This window comes from Danio rerio, chromosome 3 (assembly GCF_049306965.1).
Source record: "Danio rerio strain Tuebingen ecotype United States chromosome 3, GRCz12tu, whole genome shotgun sequence".
NCBI lineage: Eukaryota > Metazoa > Chordata > Actinopteri > Cypriniformes > Danionidae > Danio > Danio rerio.
Genome location: NC_133178.1, coordinates 37097153 through 37118225, shown reverse-complemented (window position 1 = coordinate 37118225; position 21073 = coordinate 37097153). Strand labels below are relative to the sequence as shown.

General features: G+C 35.1%; 1 protein-coding gene across 4 annotated transcripts in view; it reads right to left on the bottom strand.

The window, feature by feature from the left end:
* Positions 1-21073, bottom strand: part of asic2 (acid-sensing (proton-gated) ion channel 2) — an 814368-nt gene that overhangs the window by 381894 nt on the left and 411401 nt on the right. The window contains exon 1 of one of the 4 annotated variants that reach the window (XM_073938689.1): positions 1245-1386. The gene's annotated coding sequence lies outside the window, so the exon portion shown is untranslated. 4 annotated transcript variants of the gene reach the window in all.

Here is a 21073-nt window from a genome sequence, read left to right as displayed (position 1 = left end):
AGTAGATCAATTACTTGTCAACTCTGTTATTGTGGTATTTCAGTAAATATGTCATTGTTTTTTTTTTTTTTGTTTTTTTTTCATAATAATGTGATGAAAATACATAAAACTCCCTTATAGACATACCACGTGTTATCTGGTTTGAGGTTAGCATCTTGTGCTAATCCACAAAATAGTGGAAAATGTCAACTATGTTACTGTCAACACTTTTCATGGTTATTTAACACTAAGTTAAACAGTAATTAGTCTGTCCATTAATAATGGATTCAGTTAACTGCACTGTAAAAAAAATGCTAGGTTCCACACAATTCCTTCATGTTGTCCCAACCAAAGTTAACATAATTGTTTTTACAAAGTTATGTAGATTGAACCTAAAACATTTAAGTTGTACAAAAAAATTGTGTTGCTTCAACTCATTTTAAATTAGTAGTTTGAACAGAAGCCTCTTTTAAGTGTGTGTAGCCCTGTTGCAATTATTGCTAACGGTCTAATTATGATTATTTGATTTAATCCCAATGCTATAACAGCAGCAATGAAGAAAATTAACAAACTAATTAATGCATCTGTATTAATTAAATTAACAATTTGATTCATTATTAAGTAATTATCAGTAAAACACTAATAAATGTATGTAGAAGTCTAATTAACATTTTAATACAATATATCTGTAACATGAAAGTCGGGGAACAACGGAGTTGAGGGTCCAACTGCAGTTTAGTAAATCAGGCAATAATGCAGGCAATAATAAGAACAGGAGGAAAAGTATCATAAGGAAAATCCAAAAGCAACAGCAGGCAATAAGAGGTCAATAAAAGTTGCAAAAAATAAATAAATAAACGAGAAACAAGGCAAGGGTCAGGAAAAATGGCAAGGCCAGACAAAAGAACGCTTTGTAATGCTACAAGACTCAGCAATGTGTGTGAGAATGTGAGGTGTATATAAAGTCCAACTAATCAGTTTTCATGAGCTACAGCTTTGCGCAAGTAATCAGTGGTGGTCCAAAATTAGTGTGTGTGCGTGTGTGTGTGTGTGTGTGTGTGTGTGTGTGTGTGTGTGTGAGAGAGAGTGAGAGAGAGAGAGAGAGAGAGAGAGAGAGAGAGAGAGGTGTCTGATGGGAAATGTTGTGCAGTTCAGTGACAGAATTGTAGCTTGGCTAATAGTAAATGTTTTCCAGCAATCTGCAAGGTCTTGATCATAATTTTACATCACTTAAGTGACTACATTTGTTTGTAATGTACACTTACCAGTTTTGAGGAAGGGTTTGGATGAAAAGATTGTTACTCTCTACAGTATGCAGTTTAAAACTTGGATGTTTGCTGATTTAATCCATAGGAGTGAGCCATAGAAACCACCACCAGCTTTTAAGAGAGACACACTTGCTCCAGTGGGATTGTTCCTGTAATAAGTGAACTGTAATCCTCTTTGGATAAAAGTGTGTGTTAAATTATCGCTGGCTGACAAGCTACAGCTCTGCGCTCAACAAGTTGCCAGTGGATGCCAGTCTGATTTTACACCTACACTCGATAGCACATGCCTAACTATTACAATCCACAACAGTTTATTTTATGGAGGACTCAATATCAGGTCCATAATGACCCTGTTTTTGTCTATTGAGACAGGAAAGAAAGAAGAAGATGAAGGGGTCTTTAGCAGGAATAATGGTGTATTTTGCTTCACAAAAATGCTTTGTTGTAATCGGTAGCTTCAACAGTGCAGACGATAGTCGATTACGGAAGAGTGAGAAATGGGGTTCGGTGTCACATTCTGTCAAGTAGAGCAGCTGGAATCACACCATCTGACAGCACCGGCAGCGAGAGCGATGGACAGTTGTGTTTCTTTCTCATGTGCTTCAACTGAATAAATAGCTTTTTAGTACTGTTCTCATTTACAGTAATATGCTAATCAGTGGGTTGCCTAGACCACCTAATTAGTTTTAATCAGTCTTAGTCTATATGTGACTTTGGACTTGCATGACTCCTAGTCTGTAACTTTTTGGCAAGGATTGGAGAAAATTGTGTTAAAGGAGAAAAAGTAAACAAAATGTGCATTGATACAAAATTCAAAGCATGTGATTCTTGTTGTGGATTCATCTGTCATGCAGTCAATACAGTGCTGATCAGCATTCTTGATTCACAGACATGTGAACAGCAGGTTCAAGGTTAACAGTAGACTAAATAGCCATATAAAATGTTATTTTAGATTGTACTGTACTGATTGTTCTGTACGATTGTCATGTAATTGATTGATTTCATATTGCCAATTATCACACTACTACAGAATGATTCCAGATCTGTATTTATTACAGTATAAGCACTCGACTGAACCTAAGAAGTTCGGAGTGAAAAATATTATATAAATGTAGAGATAGTCAACGTTATTTCCCCCAGGTTACTGACAAATTAAAAGTCCCTCTGCATACTTCTTCAATATATATATATATATATATATATTAAAGTATATATATATTTAAGTAGATCAAGCTTCTACTTGTTGACTAACAGTTGACTAATTGGGGGTACCTCTACATTTTTGCCTTTCAGAAGTGATATTTATATTACACTGAACTGAACCGAACTTCAACTCTGAAAGCTATAACGAAGCAATTTCAATTTGCTTGATTGATTGATTGATTGATTGATTATAAACTGTCTCTACCTAACTTCCATTCAGTGTTTTAATCACAAATCACCTTTTACACTTTCCAAATTTGAGTCTTTTTTTTTTTTTTTTTTTTTGATGAACACAAAAAAGAAATTTCAAGACTGCTTTCCAAAAGTCTTCAAAATATATTATTTAGTTTAAAAAATGAAGGTTTGGAACCTTGAACAAATAACCAGAACAAATGGCTTTTTAGTACTGCTCTTGGTCAATATCCTAATCTGTGCTACCTTGAATAATTGCTACCTTGAATTACTGCTACCTTAAATAATTAGCTTGACTACAGATTTGCACAACTATAATCTGTCAATTTTCCTAGGGGATTGTGTTTCTGCACTTAAAATCAGCTAAACTGTTAGCAGAATATAACAATTTGCAAAAGTTACCTTTAACTTTCAAAGATGCAACAACATGCTTGAAAGAAACAGCATGAGATATGGCACAATGTCCAAAGTTGCGCTGAATGATGCAACTTTTTGTAAGCGTTTTACCATACAGCAGTGTAACAACCAAAGCGCAGAATGCTAATTAATGTACCCCTGCTAAAATATCAAAACAATAACAACACCAGCAAAAAAAAACTAGGAATGCTTGTTGGATGAGTACTTGTTTATTATGACCCATACCTAATCAGGATGTGTGTCAAATTGTATTCATTTTCTGAACACCACATCATTTATTTTTTCTGGGACACAACATTCTCATTTTTTATCTTAGACATAAGTACAAGTCAGTACTCTGATTGCATTTTTTTGCCAAGCACATAGTACATTTTACCAATTAACAACTACATTATTTTTAATAAATACTATTAATGCTGTGTATAACTATTATATTATCAAGTGGGGTGTAATCAGAGCTTGACATTCACGTTTTCATCAACAGCCACTTCCGCTATTAGTTTTGTAATGTTACAAGCCACTTGCCATTTTTACTAGCCACAATTTTGTTGTTTGGTGGAAAAATAGTTTTTTTATGGCTCAATACTAAGGATTTACCTTTTTTTTTTCTTTGGCCACATAAAACTAATTATTTTCTGGCCACAGTTTTTTTTTCTTTTTCTTTTTTTTCAAACAAGCTAAATACAGCTGTATACAAACATTTTTTATTCAACAAAATTGAAAACTGACATTTAAAAAATATATATTCTCATATATCTAAAACTGTACACAGTAGTTTGTCCAGACTAAAGGTCCCAGATCATCAGGTAACTATAGATAAATGGAGAGTTCATCTCCTAATAAAGCAACGCAATTTTAAAGGATACTAATTAAACCATATCAACAAAAAATAACTGCAAGCAAAAGAAAGCAGATGAAAAACATTCTGTGTGCGATTGTGAAAGGATGATCACATGAAGACGGTTAACATTAGGCCCAGTAATATTCTGTTCAAAGAATGGTAAAGCGAAAGCCGCAACAGCTGTTGCATACAAAAAATCTGGAGATTTCTTGAAAGCAGCAGGACTGTGGGTGCATGAGCAACGTTTTTTCCAATCTATTTCAAAGAGAAACAATTGCACCAGTTGCATTTCTAGGCACGTTTATTTTTTTTTTTATTTTTTTTTTTGTGCACAAGGAAATGGGAGCTTTAAAATACTCTCGCACATCCCATCAGCTATTCCTCGCTCACAAGGTCACCAATCGCCTGATCATCCCACTTATTCGGTATTCATCTGCTTTCTTTTGCTCAAGCAAACAGTTATTAATTGTGCTGCTTCTGAGTTCTACAAGAACATTTACACGCATATTGGCAAATATTGGTCTTAAACTAAAAATTTAATCTTTAGTGACTAGGTAGCTCTGGCAACTTCAAAATTATTTTCAACCAGCCAAAGTGGCCAGTGGGGGTGTCTGTCTAACCCGCCACAGCTGAAATCTACCTGCATTTGGTGGGTTGGTGGGTGTTAATATCAAAACCTGGGTATAATTGTTTAACAAAGACTGAATGTAAAATGCTTATTTCCAAACATGTGTAATTATTAAGCATGTTTCCCTTCATAAGTATTTTATTTCCTAAAATGAGATGTAACTTACACAGAAAAGTCAAGGATTTCTTAAATGCAAACAAGACAGATGTAATACTATCGAAACTGCCACAGAGCTGCAGCCTACTTGAAGCCTCCAGAAGTACAAGATGTCAGATTCATACAAACTTTGCAAAGCTAAAGAATGAAAAAAAATACCCACACTTAGAATCATACACTTCATAAAATAGACTGATTTATTTCTGGAAAGCTGTTACCTTCCAGGGTAAAAGATGAAGGGCCAAGCACCATTTTCTCTTGTGCTGCAGTTTGTGACGAATTTAGCAGTAAGTACTGAGAATGCTTTTTGATCCTTGGTCTTGTTAGTATCAGCTCACATCATGGTTTTCTCAAACCTTGCTGTAACCTGACTTGAACTGGTCACTCTCAAACTATCAGCCTGTATCTATTTTATGCCACTTCTGCTTGTGATTCTTATCTTGAGTCATGTTTCAGAAAGCCACTTTAGCAAAGCCTCTGAGAACCTGATCCCTTATTTCTGAAGAATCCAAGTGGGCTGCAAATCTGGAAAAGCATGGTGGCACTGGAGATTGCTGAAAGCTAAATTGGTAGTTCAACATGCAATTCCTTAACTTCATTCTAAGTTATACCTGTACAATAGCCTCTATTTTCATTGCCAAACAGTTCTAGACCAGGTTGCATTAAGTTTGTAGTTTTTATAGTACTGTATGGTACAGTACTCTCACGTGCATTGTTGACTTATCAGTCTGAGCTAAATCCATTTTTGGACCATTTCACTTTCAGTATAAAGGAAAAGTTGCTATTAATATGTTTTTTTAATCCCAGTCCTCCTTAAAAGTGTGTCAGTTTATTATAATTTTATTATTATAGTAAATGTATTATTAATAATCAGTTTATTATTAATAATTATATTATAATTCATTTAGTTATTAATGGTTATACATATTTTTATACCATAGTTGTTATTAAGATTGATGTACTGTAGTTAGGAATTGTTAAAATGTGCCTAGGGAAAAAATATTGGAATATTGACTTGTTTAATAATATTTTATTTTATTCTTTTAATTTTTTCTATTTATTTATTTATTAAATTAAATTAAATTAAATTAAATTAAATTAATAAAACTTATTTTATTTTATTTATTTTCATTTCATTTCATTTTATTTTATTTTATTTTATTTTATTTTATTTTTTATTTTATTTTTTTTTTTAATTAAATTAAAAAAAAATTTTATTTAATTTTATTTTATTTTACTTGACAGGCCTGAGAAAAGCACCTGGTTGCACATTTCCTATTTTTATACCAGCGTATTAATCTTTTCTACACTTAGACACTCAATGGCACAAAAAAAATAATAATTAAAAATTCTTTCACATGACCGGAAAGTGAGGTCTATTCAGGTGAAGCATGTGAGATGAGCAAGAAAGCAATACAGCGAACACCTTTTTTCGAGTTCAATGAGGTTCTGAGCTGCTGATGTTGGAGAACGGGAGAGTGTGTGCTAGAGTGTCAGCAATGATGTTCAGCAGATGGTGTTCTGGACATGGTGAAGGTGGCCATTGTCACACTTTAATTGGATGCTCTGGCAGACGATTGGGTCACAGCTATGGGACGCCCATGTGTGACAACAGAAAAGCAGACCTGTGGCAGAACAGCTCTCGAAACAGAACAAGCCCAGCTCACTTGCTATTGTCTGACAGGAAGGAAGACCAAGAGAAAGAAGGAGCCTGGCAGTTTTCAAGTCACAAGTCTTGAGTGTTTAATATGCCTATTCACACTTGGCCTAAAAGCAGTTTAATTCAATTAGATTTCATTCAACGCTATTGTATTGCACTTTTCAGAGTATATATCACCCGAAGCAGTAACTTAGAAAACTGGCGGACAAAAGAATAAGAAAGAGCAAACCAAAGGAAAATACATTTATGTAAATGAGAAAGACCTTGACAGGAACAAAACATGTAAACATGCAGAAATAGTGATCTGAATAAATGTGTTGTAGTTCAGTTGTGGAATCCTGATGGGAATCCCAAGTTATGGCTAAAAAAACAGCATGCAAACAAAGTAATGCTAACACTTTACAAGCGTTCAAAGTGCTAACACTTTATAAGCATTCAAAGGTGTTAATCCATTATTAATCAAGCAATAATTATGTTTTGATAATTATAATTTCATTATTAAAAGCTGCATTTTCTTTTAGTCCAGTTTTGTTTGTACTTACTATGTACTTTTCATAAACATTACATAAATTGGGTAATAGCTACTATAACTAAACCTAACTTGCAATCTAACCCTACTGTAACCAATGTACAGTAGTTACCAATTTAGTCCAGTACATTTTAAAGCACAGTGTATATACGTTATATACCAATACGTTAAAATAAAATGCAACTAAATTAATAATATCAAGTACTAGATATAATATTTTGTATTGTGACAAGGTGGCTCAGTGGTTAGAATTGTCGCCTCACAGCAAGAAAGTTGCAGGTTTTAGCCCTGGCTAGGTCAGTGGGCATTTCTGTGTGGAGTCTCACACAGTCCGAAGTTGCGCGCTAAAGGTGTATTGAATAAGCTAAATTGACCGTAGTGTTTGTGTGCGAATGTGAAAGGATATTTCCCAGTACTGGGATGCAACTGGAAGGGCACCCGCTGTGTAAAACATATGCTGGATAAGTCAGTGGTTCATTCTGCTGTGGCGACCCCTGATGAACAAAGGGACTAAGCCAAAGTAAAATGAATAAAAAAATGTAGTTTTTAATCAAATATATAATTAAATTATTCCCACCTAATTGTTTCCAATTGCTATGCCCCCTTGATTATCCATGGTCCTGTCCTTTTATGTTCACCTTGTCCTTGTGTGCTTTTCTCCCTTTATATTGTGCTCTCTGCACTCATGTCTTGGCTAGTTCAATGGGCGCCTTTGTCTATGTACATCAAGAAGTCTTTCAGTCGTTTCTTCTATTATAGTCAATATAATCGTATAAGTGTATCCTCTTTAGTTTGCTGTTATATTCGTTTTCTTTCATTCATTTTAGAAGTGCTCTTTGGTTTCTTTTCTAGTTTTGTATTATTTTATCTTCAGTTAGTCTTTGACTTTGTTACCTAGCTGTGTTACTTTAGTCTACAATTTGTTTTTAGTCATTACCCAAGATTGTATTAAATTAAAACAGTGTAACTAAAGGCTTGTTTTGTAAGAGTACTCATTTACTCTGGAGTCCATTATATATAAGTATCTTCTCTGGCTCTACTGCTATCAGGCTCTCTTTGGGGCCTTCTCTCTGTTCTTTGTCTCTCTCCCCATCCCCCTGTTTCTCTCTGTCTTTTTCTCGGGTAACTTTATTTTACATTTAAGCTGGGTACAATTTATATCATTTGTTTTTATCACTTCATGTTTTATTCTTTTATACTTTTTATATTATTTGTAGCTAATTTAGTTGTAACCATAGCAAGTTATTGTCATTAAATCATTGAATTTTTAAGTATTTATTTTTTATTTAATATTAATACTTAATTGCTCCATATTACAATACAATACAATCACATAATAGCAACGCTCTCCTACATTTTTAGCTATTATAACTGCCTTATTTACGTTTTTGGTATAAGTTTGCAGAAGGATGGTTTGACCAGTTCGAAAACCCCCATTATTTACAGTTTAAACAGTAATGTATTCAGTTTTAACCTCTAATGAACCAGGTAACCAGTGTAACAATTACACTACAAGACTGATATGATCACTTTTGGGACAGTTTTCTTGTTCGCTTTGCTCTGAACAATATGCGTGTTATTTATGCAAACACTGAGATATCTGAAGTAAAAAAAAAGCTTGTTTTCAAAATTTAAACCTGACCAAGACACACAACATCCGTAACGTCTAGACAAACCTAATAAAATCCCACTTCTGTGCTGGTATGATCTTTGCGCTATTCTTTGAATAAGAAAGAGTGCTTAATTTGCTCCACTGCCATCAAACATCTGTCCGTCTCTTGCAGTGCTCAAAAGCCCCAGCTCATCTGAACACATCTAAAACGGTGCCGTAAGCACATGAAACGCTCCAAAGTAAAAGCTGTGCCAAAATGTCTCTGAACTCGCTGTGATCAAAGAGTCACTGCACATCTACAGGAAAACAAAACCTAATAAATCCACTCCAAAAAAAAAAGAAAAATGAAAGCCAGAGGAGCAATAACATGTTTGTGAAGGAACTCTATGGTCAATAAAGCAATTAAAGGATTATCAAGAGCCATCTATTTGGTTTCTTTAGTGTCTATAATAGTTGTTTGCATTTTGGCTTAATTACAAATGCTGCAACGCAACACAACTAAAAGAACATGGTCTCTTTATATTGTTATTGGATGCACATTACATAAAATCATTCCAGCTTGCAATATACTTTAAAGCTGATTTTAAGAAAGCACTTTCAATAACAGTGAAATGCATCACTCATAAAAGTTTTGGCAGGACTAAACATACACCTCCAATCTGAGATATGAAATGGATGGAAAATCATCTCAGACTTTTGAAAAGTAAGGTGACATTAAATCCTTGCGATTATCATTTTATTTTCATTCACAACAGTTCTACTTACAGGATGTTAAGGTAATTTAGGGAAAACAGTGCCCCTTTTTATTATTCTTAAATGTTTTTTTTTTTTTTTTTTTTTTTTTAACGAATATATCAACAAATATTCAAGTCAAAAATGTTTGGGTAGTCTTTTTAAATAACATTTTAGAGTATGAGTTTAGTATTAGTAGCTGCTGTTAACCCTGTAAAGCCCACTGTTGCAGAATTACAACATCACTTTTAACAATAAAAAAATGCAAGCAAATTAGTTGTGTCAAAATTAGTTGTTTCCTTTGTGCACTGCGATGCAGACGGGGACAATTCGGTATTATTTTAGTAATAATCATAACCGGTTATTACGCAGAAGGTCAAAACAATTGACTGCTTTGTTTAGATTTTAGTAACAATAACTTTGACTTTTTATTCAGTTTGTGGTCTCATTTTATCTGTGACACTGTAAGCTATGACATCAACTTGCCTTTTACTACAAAGACGCCGTTTTCACATGTAAGTACCATGGTAAAATGATGTAAAGGTCTCCGGGAGAAACAGTGACAAATAAATGAATAACCATCCATAATTCAATACTAATGTGTTGGTGGACTCAGTGTGCCTTATGGAGTGTTTTTCTGTGGACTCTTACCTTTCAAAATAAACCGTGATGTAAAGCAATGAATGTGTGTGTGTGTGTGTGTGTGTGTGTGTGCTGTTATTACGATGATATGTACTCCATATCTAATAAGCATTTTCTGTAAAACTTACACAAATTTAGCAAATACATTCTTTATAAGTTTCCCATTGAAAAAAAAAACAACTAGCTGCAATGGCTGCTTGAGGGTTGTAGCTTTAAACTGATGCACTGTTTGTCAAGACTACTCGTGTTCATTTTGGTGTAATCTATTCATAAACACTGACACGTGAAAAAACAGCACATTTAATTACAAACACATAAAATGTATTCACAAATTATATAAATTAATACAACAATTCTTGTGGTGTTAGGTAAAATATATAATTTTATATGGAAAGCATATAAACTGCACAGTGAAGCACAGAGATATTGAATTGAACCGAACCGTGAGACGAGTGTAGGTTCACAGTGTAGGTTTTTTGTTTTGTTTTTTTTCTCAAAACCACATTTACATAATGGGTCCTAATGTGTGTTCTCTTGTTGTGTTGTTGTGTTTTTAGGTTTGGTCATCCTGTTATGAACTTACTCTACCTCCAATCTTTGCATTGAGCTGATCACTTTTTTTTTTTTTTTGCACATCTGGATTTGTCAAGACTTAATTATAAGTACAATTCTTTAAATATACTTTATGTTTTTATTACAATGTCTAGAACACATACATATTTAGTTATTTTAAAAAACCTCTTTCGAATTTAATTTAGAGCTTATTATGCCTATGTTGTAATTCCACAGTGTTGGGTCAGAGTGGCCTGTTGCATTGTTCAGGGACAGGTGTGAATGGTCTTGAATGTAAACCTGTTAGTGCTCTGGAGAGACGCATGTGTCTCTTTTGGCATAATTTGTAGAGACCATTATACGCCATTCAGACAGTATTGTTAGAATGTAGTGGAGTTCGATTAGCATTTCCATTGAAATGGCACTGAAATTGACTGCAATATGTAAATCTGCTACAATATAAGTGTTATTTACACCTTTACTGCCATTTTTCCAACCTTTTTTCAGTTTCAGAATGCCATAAGTGCAGAATTGCCATATATTCAGCATGCAGGATATGATTGCTGCAGTGCAAAATGGAGAGAGCGATTTTGAAATGTATGCAAGTGAGAATGTAGATGCAGGTGAATTGGACAGAGAAAACCACCAACCCATAGCCAATGATGATGTATACATCAAGCCCCAACCCAAAAAAGAAGAAAAAAAAACACAAACTGTGCCCCGTGACATGACACGCTGATTAAAAAAAAAAAAGAGGTTATCAGTCCCAATACTGATTTTTCTAGTGCAGAAATCCCCAATGATGCCACCTCTCTCCTCACCCCACTGGAGTACTTTCAAATGTTTGTGACAGAAGTGTAACAACAAATGAGCACAGCTTGCAAAAAAAAAACTGAGCATCTGTAAACAGTAACAATAAGGAAATGGAGAAGATGCTTGGCATGTACCCATAGATTGGCCTAATGCAAATGTCTGGAACCTGTATGTATTGGAAAACAAAGACACTGTACACCCCTGTTTTTGATGTGGTGTCCCGAAACAGATTCCAAACTCTGTCGATCTTATTACACTTTATAAACAAATTGATCGTGTCAGAAATGGAAAAGAAGAACAAACTCTGGAGACTCAGACCAAATTCAAGTAGAAACACCCGATGAGCACAACGGATGAAATGAATAAAATGATGATTCCTTTCAAGGGGTGATTCAGTAACAACAAACAATTTATGCATGGCAAGCCACATTTATGGGGCTTCAAACAGTGGGTAAGGACTGGAATCTCTGGCATGCTGTGTGTATTTGATGTGTACCAACCCAGCAGAAACACAACGTCATAAGACGTTAATGTTAGGTTAGATTTAGGTCACCAGCATCTAAAGACAATGTTATTATGATGTCCAATAATGACGCAGATATTTGGTTGATTTTAGGTTGTGTTGAAAAAAGTGATCAAAATCCAATGTTGAGCCAACATCTTAAACCAATGTCATATTGACGTCAAATAATGACATTTATTCGTGAGGTATGGCGACCAAAATCCAACATCTGATAGACGTCATAGTGGTAGCATCTACACAAGGTCAAGCAGCGTTGATAGTTGGTTATTTTTAGATTGCATTGTAAAGTAACCAAAATGCAATGTCTGTCCGACGTTGGACATTGATGTCAGCCTGACATTGAGTTCTAATGTCAACCCGATTTTCATTTCCAATCAAAATGCAACGTTCCACGACATTGTGGTAAAACATCAATCTGACGTCATGCTGATGTCCTGTGCCTGTTTGGAAGGGAGTGTAGATAGAATACTGCAAGCTAAATCTGAACTTGGGCTGTCAGGTGATGTAGTATTAATAATAATAAATGTGTCTTAAGCAAAGATATTATTAGACTGACTTCTAAATGATCATGTGACACTAAAGACTAGAATAATGACTTAATCAAAAAAAGTTCAAACAAATATTATTTATAATTAAAGTAAATATCAAAATGAAAAATATAAATAATAAAACAGAATAGATAAAATAATTAAAATGTGCTTTAAATTGTTATCTTAATTTTATTTTCAACATTTTCTTGAGCAAAAAACCTAAAATAAAATGTTTCCTTTTTTCCCATATTGATTTAGAATGCTCATGAACCTAAGCTATTCAAGCTTGCAATGTATTTGAAAGACGATTTAACGTTAGCACTTACAATAACTTACCCAAAGTGCATTACTCATAAAAGGTTCGGCAGGAGCAAATATATTTCTTCAGTCTGAGACATGAATAAAATGAAAAATCTTCAAAGACTATGAAAAATAATGTGGCATTAAATCAATGGAAACACATTTTACATTATCAGTTCACGGTCAGCATTGCAGCATGTGGCAGTTATTCTGTAACATGTTTGATAATATAGTTATTAATCAGTCATTTATGTTTATTCACAATAGAAAAGCAAATATTTCTTATAAATAACTTATAATGTGTTTCAAATGTTTAACATAGAATAATGAGACCTTTATTATTGTATTCAAATCATGATATTAGAATGATTTCTAAAAGATTGCGTGGAGCTGAAGACCGTGTGATGAAAAATGATGCTGAAAATTCTAATTGCCATCACAGGAAAAAAATAAACCTTAAAATATTTTTTTAAAGAAATCAGATATTTTATATTGTAATAATATGTCACATTCTACAAAAACTCCACAACAACAAATCTAAAATAATCTGTTCTCCCTGTGCCTCGTATTGATTTTGGATACGCGTGAAATCAAATCATTCCCGCTTGCAATAAATTTAAAAGTTGATTTGAAGAAAGCACTTTCAATAACAAACCTAAAGTACATTCATCATAAGAGGTTCGGCAGAACCAAACATATTTCTCTTCAAACTGAGACATGAACAGGAAGAAAAATCTTCAGGGAAAATAATGTGACACTGAATCAATGGGAAACCGTTTTATATTTTCAATGCGTAACCAATCCACTACTAACAGCATGTTGCAGTTATTTGGCGATAAAAGCAACACCAACCCACTTACCTGCCCATAAAACAGTTTCAGTTCCACTACAGCATGTTTTCGCTAACCTTGTAGTTAAGTCTGCCCTCGGGGTAAAAAAAAGAAATATCTGTGAGTAGGTAACACTTTATTTTGATGGTCCATTTGAGTATTAGACTGTCTGCTTAATATCTGTTGATACTGCTTCTTCAACAGACTATAAGAACCTTGCAAGTACGTGTCAACTTACACTAACCCTAACCCCAACCCTAACAGTCTACTATAATCCAATGATCAATAGTTGACATGTAGTTCAACATAATTCAACAAATGGACCATCAAAATAAAGTGTGACCAAGCTTTTATATATCACTTACTTTCAAAATGCTGTGAATCCTTGATTATAATCCTTGTTTATCTAAGCATCAGGATTGAAACAGGTAGTAAAATGTACCTCTGGAGAAAAACTCTCTCAATAATGATTGACACAAACAACATTTTTAAAATGGTTAGTATGTAATCTAAGTACTGTAAACACACATATATATGTTCCCCGGGGACTCTGAACGAGCAGTCGAATGGGCTACCTGCCTGACAATGGCTTTTTTATTGTAGTATTGAACAATTTATCTTTGAGCAGAACATATAAAGCAATAACACCCATACGATGGAGGAAAACAATGCCAATGGGCGGATTGGAAGCCCAAGTGTGTGTTTGTTTACGCTTTTCTATCATCGGCATGCTCATACTATTAGGGCCTAAGGTGGAAAACCCACTTATGACAGAGTACAGTAATAACATCTGCAGCAGCCAAATGCCATTAAGGGTTTGTTGTGTGCGTAGCAGCAACACACAAGTCATTGAAATCCCTCATGTTTCGCCACTTGACAGTTATGCCCTCTATCAGAGAGCCGTTCCGCCGACCGCGTGAATATAATGTTACATTAAATCATGTGAAAATATTACCTAAATGAATTTGTTTGCAGGCTCCATCTTTTCGTGCATTAAGCGCACCTGGCCACCCTGCCGTCTTTCTCTCTTTCTCTGACTGTGCTATATAAATCCAGAGGATGATTTGGCCATTTTATCAGGGGATGAGGTGAAATTAGTGTTTGCAAGCATTGCACTTTTAGAGTGATCGTTGGTTTTTGGCCCAACGAATTCATAACACAAACATTGGCTATTCCCTCTATACGAAATTATTTTTGCTGCATCATTAGTGCACACACACCAACATACACACACACACACACACACATACACACACACACACACACACACACACTGATGCAAACATTGATTGGCAATTAATCCCTTCATTTGGGCCTGGAAAGCATGTTTATAACCAATATGTGAACCCTGAGCTATTACCTAAAATGTTGCATAAACTGGTCACAAGTACAGCTTAGAGGTGAAAAATAAACCTGCTAAATACATACAGTAGGTATATAGTGCTTGTGGCTTGTAAATTATGTGCCCTTGTAATCTTTTTCAATTAAAATATTAAAAGCAACCTGCCAAACAGTTTTTCACCTTGGAATTACAGTATAAGGTTGTACCTGACCGTTTTTCTCAAAACATCATATATTTTGTATACATTTTGTGACTTTTAGTTTATTAAACTTAATCACCATATACTTTTTGCAATATGGAATGTAAAAAATTTAAAGATTGAAATCCCAAAACACCTCAGAATGTGGAATATTTTTATACCTCCAAAGTTTTCAATGCAGTGGTCCCTCACTATAATGTGGTTCATCTTTCACGGCCTCACAGTTTCACAGATTTTTTTTGTGCAATTTGACATGCTTTTTTTTACAGTGCATTGTGTTCTGCGTCCTGATTGGCTGTAGACCATAGTCAATCAATATCCTCCGTGCTGTGTCTCCTGTACAGCAGTGGCCCCCAACTACTGAGTAGCGGACCAGTACCGGTCCGTGGATCAGTTGGTACTGGGCCGCACAAGAAATCATTAATTATTACTGTTTTATTTATTATCTGAGTCTGAACAATCTTTTATTTTGAAAAATCTTTTCTTTTGCCCGTATTCTCTCACATCTCTGTCACTTGAGCATCCAAGTTTAACCCACAAGCTAGTAAAATGAGTAAGAAACAGACGTCTTTGAAAAGTTTCTTTTAGCAAAGAAGAAAAGGCCCAGTGAAGGACCCGTGATCCATTTGTCAACAAATCAGGTGAATCCATAATGTCTGTGCAAGATCAACTACTGGAAATCACAAATGATGGCAATCTTTGATGGCATATTACTTCTTTTCTGGGTGCAAGTTTGTTATTTCCAATGGAGGTGCTTTTTAATTTTCTACATAAATAAAACTTGTGTCAGATTTACAACAATGTTTGATCAGCTTGTCATCTACTGAGAAAATGGTTGATTGTCACCTAGCAATCTACAAACTCTATCCCCCCACACCTGGTCCACGGTAAAAAGAGTTGGTCGGTCTGTGGTGATAAAAATGTTGGGGAGCACTGCTCAACAATACAGAATGCGTTTAGCTTGCCAAATTGACATAAATCTTTCATCGCTAGCATTGTACTGTATGTTTGCAACTTTTCTCCCCAACAAACCCCATAATGTCGGTGAAACATTCTGCACCCTTAAAGGCACCCACAGTCACACCCAAAAGGCATAGGAAAATGCTAATCATCGCACAAAAACTTGGACTTCTGGAGATGATAAAGGAAGGTAGAAGTTATGTGAGTGTTTAAACAAGAGAAAAAAAGTGTAAAATGTTAATGCCTATCTGACAAAATAGTGTTGTGAAAAGCTTTACAGCCTTATAACATCTATAATAATTGTAAAAAACAAAGCAGACTACTTTATAGATTTCATCTATTGCGGGCTATTTTTAGAATGTAACTCCCATGATTAAAGAGGGACCACTGTATATACGTAGATCAAAAAACAATCATTCAACAAACAACAGTAAGTTAACTTAAATGACCAGCAATTATTTTTTAGTATTCATTTGTTTAAATACAGCTAACCCTGCAAATTAAAATAATTGTAAAATAACAGTAAAATAATTTACTCTCCCTTTACTTGTTAAACTCATTAGAGCATAGTTTATTGAAAGATGGAAACTTGTAACCACTGACTTCCGTACTATTTGTTTAGCCTACTACGGAAGTCAGTTTACAGGTTGCCTTTTATGTTTAAAAGAAGAAAGAAAGTCGAGTGAAAATTTATCTTTTTAGGTGAATTATTCCTTTAATACTTAGTTGATGTTTTCATGTGACCTAATATTTGATTGTTATGTGAAAATTACATTTTTCTTTTGTCTGGTCTCAACACAACACTTTAAAAATGAATTTTGCTGCTTGTTCAAACTACTTACAATACAGCAGGAGAATTCTCGAGACCTACCTGAGCTCAAACTTTCCTTTCGCCCTACAAACAGGAGGAAGCCCCAGGCTCGATCTTATAAGCTCATGGCTCTGCCCTGGGACAGTGTCACCGACTCGGTCCCAGTCATTCCCCTCGCTGGCCAGCAGAGGCCACCATCTCCGGACTTCTAACCATTACGTCATCCTTTCACCCTGACTCCAGCACACCTGTTCTCCATTACACTAATGACCCACGTACCACATATAAGCAGCTCTCACTCACACCACAGTGCGAAGTCTTGTTTAGCCCCGGCCAGCATTTCTGAGCGTTCTATCCTGCCTGATCTCCCGTTTACTACTACAGCCCGTTTCACGACTCTGCTCTGTCTTCTGCCTGCCCTCGACCAAAGCCTGGTTCCTCGGACTCTGATTCTCGCCGCCTGCCCCTGACTAAAGCCTGTTACACGGACTCTGAATCACGCTGCCTGCCTCTGACCCAAGCCTGGTAATCACACTGTGTCTGTCATCTGCTACTTTCCCTTTGATGTGTATGTTGTATGTCCGCACAGCCGTGCGAGTTGTTGATGTTTAAGTGTGACTTAATACATACTGCAAAATGGATCCCTCCGTGTCAGTCTCCCCGTTACAGACAGCATGCCAAACGTTTGCTTTATAATCAGTTATCATCAATGAGTGTGAACTCTTGAATTAAGTTTTTGTTTGGACAACTAAATTGTTTTATATTCAATCCACTTAAATTTGTAAAAACAATTATTGTAGGTTAGCTTAATCAATTTGTGTTTGGACAATACGAAGAAATTTTGTAGAACTCAGCATTTTTTTCAGTGTGAATGCAGGCTGAAATTCAAGAGCAACTGCATTTGCAATAGCAAAAAAAATCAATGTTCCAAATTGTTGTCTGTAATTTGAGATTCTGTTTGACTCAGATATATGTCACAAGAGGGAAGAAAAAAACACATTTGCAATATAACATTCCATTCAAAGCTGACTTTAAATAACAAGCACTGATGTAACATTCACAATGCATAGTGGAAAAAGTATCAATTGCTGCAGTTATGTTTCCACTGAATGTTATACCAAGTCAGAGGTCAAAGAAGCTTAATTTCTGAACACAAATTCTGAACACTGCTCACAGTTAACAATCTTCCACTATGAGAGGAAGAAACAGAAAAGAGTATTTTGTCTTTCTGGAAATGGACATGCATTGAATGTAGATGATGCAACAGGAAGATGACCCCAAAGCACAGTAGGAAGTCAAGAACCAAAGGGTCCAGTGTAAGAAAATACACCACCTGGAGCTGCCCAGACAGAGGCTATGCTGAATTGACTGAGATGATCTGGGATGATCTCAAGTGAGCCATTAACAATGGACATAGCAAAATAATGCTGACCCGAAGCAGCTTTGTAACAATAAGAATCTTTTAGACAACAAGTCAAATATAAAGGTTTTTTTTCCAAAACACGTTTAATAATAATAATAATAATAATAATATTAATAATAATAATAATAATAATATAGAGGTCAGAATTTATTTCACCCATTGATATTTTAATTTCATAATTTAATATCAAGTTATTTGATTACTGTTGTTATGAAGCAGATATTTAGAACACATGTGTGGATCTAAATGCAGTTTACTGAAAACAAGGTCTTACAGGTAATGGTCTAAAACTAGAGCAAAACAGTAGCACAAGGGGTAACACAATTAACATGGTCAAAAAACAGGCGAGTCATCAGACTAGCTGGCCAATAATCAAAACGGGAAACAAGGCAAGAATCAAAACACAGGAAAACAAACAGAGAAAAATGCTCCATAATGTTCGTGAAAAAATACAAGACTCTGCAATGTGAATGAGAAAGCGACACACAGTCCATCTAATCCACAGGTGTCAAACTCACTTCCTGGAGGGCTCTCTCAGCTCTGCAATTTATTTCTAAACCTAATTAAATACACCTGATCAAAAAACTATTTGGGTCCTTTAGGCTTGTTTGAAATCTACAAGTAACTGTGACACTAGTCCTGTCATGTCTTGTATGTTGTGCTCGGCTCAAGTTTTCTCGGGTGGAGTACTCATTTTGTGTCAGTGTGTGTCTTTTGTATGAGCACAGCCTTGGCTGCGTTTGAGCCGTGCACATTTTTGCTTGATGTGGGTGTGTGAGGTCTGGGCGTGCTTGGAATGTGCGCTCTTGTCCTGGTGTTTGTGTTTGTTCTGTCGGCAGCCTGGTGTTTCATTCTCAGTGTCTCAGTTTAGTTGGTTTTGGTTGGCGCTTTAATGAAACATGCATGTTGCATGTGTGAGTGCACGGTGTGTGTTTTCATTTAATTGTTTACTTTTGTCTTGCGTCTTCTGTTGGTGTTGTGTTTAGCCTGTGGTACATGTTTACATGAGCCACATCCTTTAGTTTCATGTGAACACGCGAGTAATGAGTTCTTTCAATGGCTGCGTGTTCTAGTCTCGTTTTATATGAGCACATGACTTGTGGTGTTTGCTTGTTATGTGCTCTCCTGTCTATTGTCTAGTCACACTTTCCTTGTTAACTTATTATTAGCTTATAATGTTTAAATGCTTGTGTTATTTTCCCCCCTATATTCTCCTCATGTCTACTGTCATGTGCCAGTTCGTCATCAATACTCCCCTGTGTTCCTGCTCCAGTCCTGTCTTGCCAGTCCAGTCAAGTTTGTGTCTTTTTGTGTTTAGTTATGCTTTCCCCTCAAGGTAGTCCCCTTTTTGTTTTATTTTTATTATTAATACACCCATATTATTTACTGCATCTGAGTCCTTACTCCCTTTCCCTTTACCTGAAAGTGACAGACAGATTGATTGGTTGGTTGGTTGGTTGATTGATTCATTAATTGATTCATTTATTCATTCATTGAAAATTTAATGATTACACTATTTTGACTAAATTACTAATGAATAGGGCCAGACAGAATCTGCAAAAAATTGTTGCTATTTCCGCTGAAAATTTGGTAAGAATTCTGGGGATTTATGTGGAATGATTTAAGGTGTATCATAACTAAAAACTTAACAACAATAATATTTTTTTAACTTTTATTTAATGTTTACAATGCAAACACAATTAAATCCACCTAATTGGTAAACAAAGCAAGTCTTTCGTATAATATATCTAACAAAACATATGAAAATATTACTTTACAAAGTGTGTTGTAAATGAATCATTTAAACATTTTAATATTGCTATTATATCACAATAATGTGAGTGACAATTTAAATAAATATAATAATTGAATAAATATAAATTTACACACATTTACACAAGTAAATACATGATAAACTCTGCAAAATAAAACTCTAGAAATCTGCGGATTTCTTTGCATACAGATTCTGTGTGGACCTACTCATAACTAATAGTTACCCATTAAATAACCATCAAAATAAATTAATTAAAACAAATTCTTGGATTAGTACATTTGCAATGTCGTCTACTGCAACATGATGTTGCAAAAATATAATGCATTTCTTGTTTTTTTTTGCATTTGGTTGCACTGCATGATGTTAAAACAAGTCCTGTAAAACAAATTTTTCTCTCACTTCCGTATAGCAACAGAATAATCTACCATCTGATGTTTAATGTTGTGACAGCACTGAAAACACTGAAAGCCTGAGAGGGGAGGAACCTTCCTTATCCTCAGCATCCGGCAGGTGCTCAGCCACAATATAGATTTTTTTTTTTTCATTTATTTGCTTGTGGGATTTTTTTATAAACGTCCAACTAAATTTGCTTTAACTCCTGAAGTATGGAAATGCAACATTTAGCATAATCTAATCGGCTTGTTTACTTCATGATTCAATTTGAATTAAGCACCCACCAGCACATCATGACACCTGTGTGCCTGTCCGGAGACACTGGATTGTTTTTGCAATTAAAATTAGCCAAAGACAGTCTGACATTTTCGGTGTCCAGTGTCTGGGGTGTTCAGTATTCAGTTCCACCACCTGTCGGTTCCTGAGGATAACGAAGGTCACTATTTCGCCCCACAGGCTCTCAGTCTTTGTTATTGTCACGTTAAAGATTAGCTGTTAAATTGTCCTGTTATCCTCCTGCAAATGAAACGCTGTAACTTTGTTTTTTTGCCAGAACTTTTGGAACTTTTTGAACCTTACTTAACTTTAACACTGCAAGCAAAATGCTGAAACCAAACTAAACGAGTATCTAAGTTCTGTCACGTCACATTGCTTGCTCAATGTAGAGGGCTTGGAAAGCATTAGAAATGAACAACTGCAGAGATGAAGTGTATGTGAGTTTACTGCAGAGTTCGGTATGAATTGATCTGATCGGATCTAAAAAG